The sequence below is a fragment of the Babylonia areolata genome, chromosome 18 (genome assembly GCF_041734735.1).
Source record: "Babylonia areolata isolate BAREFJ2019XMU chromosome 18, ASM4173473v1, whole genome shotgun sequence".
Taxonomy (NCBI): Eukaryota; Metazoa; Mollusca; class Gastropoda; order Neogastropoda; family Buccinidae; genus Babylonia; species Babylonia areolata.
In genome coordinates, this window is record NC_134893.1 from 5345803 (window position 1) to 5353216 (window position 7414).

At 46.5% G+C, this 7414-nt stretch overlaps 1 protein-coding gene across 4 annotated transcripts in view; it reads left to right on the forward strand.

The window, feature by feature from the left end:
- The first annotated feature begins 7217 nt into the window (after nt 1-7217).
- The window catches only part of LOC143292383 (uncharacterized), a 59299-nt gene continuing 59102 nt past the window's right edge, over nt 7218-7414 (forward strand). For all 4 annotated transcript variants that reach the window (XM_076602600.1, XM_076602601.1, XM_076602602.1 and 1 more), the window contains exon 1: nt 7218-7414. This exon is cut by the window's right edge and continues 57 nt beyond it. The gene's annotated coding sequence lies outside the window, so the exon portion shown is untranslated.

Genomic DNA, 7414 nt, shown 5'->3' on the forward strand with positions numbered 1-7414 from the left:
CCGCTTTTCTTCTTTTCTATTCGACCCACAGATTGTTCCCACGAAACTGGTGGGGTGGCGGGGCGGTGGGGGGGGGGGGGGGGGGGTGGGGGGGGGGGGGGGGGGGGGTGAAAGGGGAAGAGATGAATAAGGAGGAGGAAGAGGAGCAGGGGAGTGGTTTGGGGGGCGGGTAGGGATGTGAGGGTGTGCAATGAATTTCCCTTACCTTTCTGTCACACATTACTCAGTACCACCACTTATAAGGGCCCCTGAACGTGTGTCGCCTAAAATTATGCTGGAATCTTTTGTTGCATGCAGGAACAGGTCTGGACTGCTCTGCGATCCTCCCAATCCTAATCCTCCTGCATCCTCTCTCCCTCATACCCTCCTCCCTCCCCTCACCACTTCACCCCTTCTCACCCACTCCCGATCCGACACTTGCAGCTCCACCTAGCGGTGTCAGGAGGTATTAACTCCTTTAATCCTGCTCTCACAGGTCCTCGTGCAAGTAACGGGTCGGTGGTAAAGAGACGGGCGTAAGGGGGGAGGGGGGGGGGTAGGTGTGTGTGAGAGGAGGGTGCGGGGAGGGGAAGGGTCTTGTGATCGCTTTCCGTGCCACTGCCTGCCCACGGAAAGCCTGCTTTCTCTCGTTCCACACCAGTTGCTGAATAGCCAACTCCACCGTCTCCTCCCCCTCTCCCGTCCCCCTCCTCCCCCCCCCCCTCCACACGCGTACCCTGTCCTCCACCCCTCAACCCCACCCTCCGCTGCAAGTTCGACTCTCCTTTTTTTTTTTTCTTTTTTTTTTCTTCTTCTTTTTTTTTTTTTACCGCTCCCTCCTTCCCACGTGCCCTCCTCCTCTGCTCCTCCCCTCTCTTTCTTCCAGCCAGTTTTTTTCCCCACGGAGCTGAATAGGACTGAGCCACTGATGTAGAGGATTTCTCTTTTCGATGAGCTTGTACTTTGAGAGTTCACCGCGGGACAAACACCTCTGGATGGAGGGAGTTCCGTTTGGTATTTAACACCCTTCCCCCCTCCATGCCCCCCCCCCCACCCCCCCCCCCCCCCGCCCCCTCCATTCCTTTCACCCCACCCCCACCCCCACCCCTCTACACACACACACACACACACACACACACACACACATCTTCCCTGTCCCCCTTCTGTTGAAGTGATAGGGAGGGGGGGTTGGGGGGAAGGAGACGGGGTTGAAGTACTTTTTTTTTTTTTTTCCTGAACTAAACTAAACTGAAGTGAACTGAAGGACCCAATGTTGCCACAAAGGATCGAATTGCTGTGCCTTTGAAGGAGTTTTTCTCACACTGTACAATCGTTCGGTTGGTTCAGTCGAGATACTTGTATGAAGAGAAACTGACCGAGCAAAACGTTGTGGATGAAAAGAGAAAGACTGAGATAGGTGCGTTAGAAATGGTTAGAAAAGATAAGAGGGAAAGGGTGGTGAAAGAAAAAGAGTTTCAGTTTCAGTTTCAGTAGCTCAAGGAGGCGTCACTGCGTTCGGACAAATCCATATACGCTACACCACATCTGCCAAGCAGATGCCTGAGCAGCAGCGTAACCCAACGCGCTTAGTCAGGCCTTGAGAAAAAAAAGAAAGAAAAAAAAAGGGTGAATAAATAATAGATAAATGGCCTTGAGAAAAAAAAAAGAAAGAAAAAGAAAAAAAAGGGTGAATAAATAATAGATAAATACATATAAAAAAAAAAAAAAAACCTACTACCACTACTAATAATATGTATAAGGCGCAAAAACTTGATGAAGTCAACTATAAGCGTACATAAATGAATAAATAATAATTATAATATAAAAAAAAGGAAAAATAAAAAAAAGAAAGAAAGTAGCGACCGAGATGACAAGAATAAACTTTGGTGAGGACACAACTATCGTACACTAACGCATACAGAGACTGACAGAGTTAGGGTCAAAGCTTTGTGTAAATACGCCCCTCTATGTAAAGACGTATACTGATCCATAGTAAGCATGTTGTCTTGCTTGTAGATGTGTTCTGGTGCAGATATGTGTCAAAGGATTCACTGAATCAAAACTGAAACGTACGTTTTCACTGTTGCAACTGGCTTGGATAGAGACACTGAGAATTTGTCTCTTGGTGATTGTATAGATCTTTATCACCCTGTACTGTGATACCCGTTTTGTTGTGCGGTTGTGAAGTTTGGGAGTATGATAATGTTCATAATTATGTTGTTGTTGTTTGTTCAGCTGAGTTAAAAAAAAACAAAAAAAAAAACACAACAGCATTGTTTTGGGGTTCAACAGAAGCATTGTGACTTCTATGATGTATGGAAAAACAGGAATCGATCCTGTGTATTTCAGAACTGTTCAAATCAAGAAACATCACATTCTGGGCTGATACTAATAAATTATGCGCATAGGTTTTGCTTCGTGTGGAATCTCATCGCACCTTCTCTCTCTCTCTCTCTCTCTCTCTCTCTCTCTCTCTCTCTCTGTGAGTCTCTCTCTGTCTCTCTGCATGTGTGTACATGTGTGTGTGTGTGTGTGTGTGTGTGTGTGTGTGTGTGTGTGTGTGTGTGTGTGTGCGTGTGTGTGTCCACTTTACCTGGTAAATGTGGAATAGGGTGATAAACTTTTTTTTTTTTTTTTTTTTGCAGCAAACAGTGACATAGTATAGGTGACTCTCACCACAACTTTTCAGAATCTGTCACTGATTATGCGCGGGAGCGATTCTAATATACATTAGTGCATGAGTGCGCGTCCTTTTATATAAAACAAATTATGGAACTGTCAGAGAAGTTCAGCCAAAGCGATCTAATATTCCCTCTGTATGGACCTCAGCCACCTGGAACCAATCATCTATATATATATATATATATATATATATATATATATATATATATATATATATATATATATATATATATATATATATTATAACGTGTTTACGTCTTCACGGTAGCTTTGCACTGAAAGGATGGAAAGAAAAAGGTCAGGTGGAAAGAGTTATACAGGTAATGTGTTTTGGTCTTCACGCTCACTTTGTGCTGAAAAGATAAGAGAAAAGAAGAAAGAAAAAAAGAAGAGTAAAAATCGAAGAGTGAGTCATCGGGGGGGAGGCGAGGGGGACGTGGGGGACGTGGGGGGTGGGGGGTGGGCGAGGGGGGAGGGGGGAGGGTAGAGGTTACGAACCCAGTCGTTAAATCAAACAAGCAAGCTATTTAAAACTGGTTGGTCCGGCTCGATAAAACACGAACAGGTACGTTGCTCCATTTTTTTGGGGGTAGGGACAAGTTGAAGACATATAATGGTATACCGCTACGCTTCTATCTTTTTTTTTCTTTTTTTCTTTTTTTCTTTTTTTTTTCTTTTTTTGTATCGTTGCATAGAAAATGAAAGAGGGGATAGTGAGTGGGCGCATAAAAAAAAGAAGAAGAAAAAACAACAACAACAAAAAACACGATAGAATAGCGTCATTGGTGCGACCGAAGGTGTGATTGGGGATGGTGTGTGAGGGGCCGGGTATGGGGGGTGGGTGGGTGGGTGGGAGAAGGAACTGGGTTGTGTGTGTGCGCGCGTGCGCGTCTGTGAACTATATATAATCTTATATATATATACATCTATTTACTTATTTTCTTAAAACAATCTAATGGAGCGGTTGACACAGAGCTGATCAGATATCAAATAAAATGCAGAGTCTGTCAGAAAATTGGTCATCGAATAATTCTCTGTATGTTTTTTTCCGCTGTCTTTCTACCCTTCCATCTATTTGCCTGTGAAGATCCCTCTCTGTCTGTCGATGTCTGTCTGTGTCTGTCCTCTCTCTCTCACACACACACGCGCGCGCGCGCGTAAATAGAAAGGCACGCTCTCGCACACAGAGTGAACAAAGCGACACTGAGACACACGCAGATGATTATTAAGGGACATAAGCCGTACAAACATAGTCGTGTGTGTGTGTGTGTGTGTGTGTGTGTGTGTGTGCGCGCGCGCGCGCGCGCGTGTGTGCGTGTGTGTGTGTGCCTCTGTGTGTGTGTGTGCCTCTGTGTGTGTGTGTGTGTGTGTCTGTCTGTCTGTGTGTGTGTGTGTGTGTGTGTGTCTGTGTGTGTGTGTGTGTGTGCCTGTGTGTGTACGCGCGCGTGCCTGTGTGCGTATGCATGTAGACAGCCTTTGCCAACTTTCATAAGTTGACTTACCACGCTCGTGTCTGGTATTTTGACACACCCAGTTGTTTTGTCGTCACAACAAAACACACACACACGCACACACACACACACACACACGTTCTCGCTTCTCTCGCATTTCACTCAATGCCGGGACAGGGGATAGGCCTGTCCCTGTGTCAACACATGGCTAATGTTCTCCTGCATGTACAATATATGGTTGGCAAATATGGTGAGTGATTGTTTCTTTGCTGTTGGCAAGTCATATGCACGCTGGAATGAGTGGAATGTCATGAACGATTTGTTTGGTTTGCTCGATTGATGGCAGACACGCTCGTCATGTGGCTCACACAGGTTGGCACACAACCATACGACTCCTTCACGCTATGCAGCATGCAACACTAGTGCTATCCGATAGTGTGTGCACACAGGTAGGCACACAACCATACGACTCCTTCACGCCATGCAGCATGCAACACTGATGTTATCCGATAGTGTGTGCACACAGGTAGGCACACAACCATACGACTCCTTTACGCTATGCAGCATGCTATCCGATAGTGTGTGCACACAGGTAGGCACACAACCATACGACTCCTTCACGCCATGCAGCATGCAACACTGATGTTATCCGATAGGCTGCACACAGGTAAAGAGGGGCTCGGCACAGAAAAAAAACCCGGTTTCTCCGTGAATTTGTTTCCTTTATTCGTTTGTCTGATTTGTTAATCCTTCGCTTTCTTTTGTTGTGAATGAGGGACTGAGTTACTACCGTTCCATTCTCCAACTTTATCGGCATTTGCAATTGGTTTGACAGATTCTGCGTCAGCATTTTTGATGACTATGACGATAGTAGTGGAACGAAATGCCGATGACGATGATGCGTACTGCTAACTCCATGGATTGTTCCTACATCTTTCCTTTTCTCCAAGCACAGTTTCATATTTACCTTTCATGCGCCACCTTCGCACGCACACACACACACACACACACACACACCACACACACACACACCTTAACTAATCTCGGAGGATGGATGCCACAAAAAAAAAGGAAGAAGAGAAGAAAAAAGGGGGAGAAAAAGGGACAAAAAAAGAAGAAAAGAAATACGTGGGGAAAAAAAGAAGAGGTTGGAGGCCCCACACAAAACACACACACAAAAACTCCATGTTAGTTATATGCATATAGGCTATAAGATGTCCGGTTTGCAGGTTTGTTACACTGTATGATACATATGAATCAGATCCAGTCAAATGTCAGGTTTGAAGCTTAATGATTATTCTTTAACTCTTATCACATCATCAGTGGGGAACGTCAGCATTAACAAAGTTCAAGATGCTCGACACACGATGGAGATTATACAGACGCACGCTTCCGCGCACACTTTTCTGGATGCAGGCCTGCACGTTTACCAATGATTATATCTGCCTGTCCGTCTGTCTGTTGGCAAGCCAGCATATTTACGCGTTACCTATCATCTCAAGAAAACCGTGAGGAGTGTGTGGGAACCAAGCTAAAAGTCAAACTTTTCACACACACCTCCCCCCTCCCCCCCCCCCCCCCCCCCCCCCCCCCCCCCCCCCCTCTCCACACACACACACACACACATACAACGCTTGTCACTGTTCTGTTTCGACCCAGCTGTCATTGTTGGCATGTTCAGATCAGCAGGTAGCGGCTTGCCATGCCACGTAAAGCGATTGTCGATTGAGCCTCAATTAAGTCTTTATCCCCTGAGCACAACTGTCTGTTGTTCAGACGGAGCCCAGTCACCTCCCTCCTGCCCCCTTATGCCCCACCCCCACCCCTACGTCCCTCCCTTCGCACACTCCCTTCTCTTTCCTATCCTCAAGCATCATATCTTTATTGTACAGTATTTATAATACTGTGGAAAAAGATCTGTTGCCCATGTTTTCGATAATGGAGAAACATGTGAAGTATTTTTCTCTGGATTGTTCCCCGTGATTCTGCTGTATTGACCATTTGCTTTTGTTTTACACCCCCCGCCCCCCCACCCACCTCCCCTCTCTCTGTCTGTCTGTCTGTTTGTGTCTCTGTCTCTCTCTCTCTCTGTTTCTCTCTGTCTGTCTGTCTCTCCCCCTCTCTCTGTTTTGTTGTTGTTGTTGTTTTCCAAATCATCTGTTTGCATGTGTTGTTTCCTACTCTGCATGTGTGTGTGTGCGTGTTTATGTGTGTGTGTGTGTGTGAGAGAGAGAGAGAGAGAGAGAGAGAGAGAGAGAGAGAGAGAGAGAGAGAGAGAGAGAGTATGTGTGTGTGTGTGTGTGTGTGTGTGTGTTTTCTAAGTTATTTGTTTTTATTCTCTCTCTCTCTCTCTCTCTCTCTCTCTCTCTCTCTCTCTCTCTCTCTGTGTGTGTGTGTGTGTGTGTGTGTGTGTTTACGTTTGCGTGTGTGGTCGGCAGTGCGTCTGTCTACGTGTGAGTGTGTGTGGGCGGGGTGACGGTGGGAGGGGGGTGCGGTAGGGTTGGGGGGGGGGGGGAGTCGGTATATACGTGGGTTCGTGTTCGAGCGTGTGTGCGCGTGCATCTGACCGAACACGCGTTTGTGCGTGTGTATTTATGTGTATTTGGGGAGCGGGGGAGGGGGTGGGAGGAGGAGGTGCCTGGGCATAGGGCTAAGTGCATGTGCCTTTTCTACACGCGTCAAGCACGCGCAGTTTGGGTACAGTCAACCCTAAAACCGCAAGGTAAACACGTCAGGAGGCCGACCAAGCAAGATAAGCGCGGTGTAGTCTTCATTTTGATCAAACTGAGCTATTCGATGTCGCCCGCGGCAGACCGCCCATTGTATCTCAGGTGTGTTTACGCTACCGTACAGGTAAGACGTCACTCTCTGTTGTTGATATTTACTACATCAAAACGCAAACGTAATGAAGCAATTCAAAACCTGCATAACATGTGCATTTGGCACACTTAAGTACCCAGATGTATAAATCTGAAAAGTTTTGCTGTCGTATTTTAGCATCGTCAACGAAACATGGCACTCTTTTCGTCCCGCCTGCGACGACAGCGTGACGCGTCTATTGTTCACCAATGAGTCACTGGTATCCGTGCGCGTTCATTTGCATATCAGCCCATGGCGAGGTGTGCCACGGCTTGCGATGTTTTTATGTGCATGCGTGTACTGTCATGCCGAGTTCCATTCCCAAACTGTGTGATTTCGGAGTAGTTTTTTCGACGTGTTTCACAGTAATTGGAGTTATACCTTCCAGGGTGAAAGGACAGACGTGTGGTTTTGTTGGATAGTTCTCGTCGCTTGATTCTCAC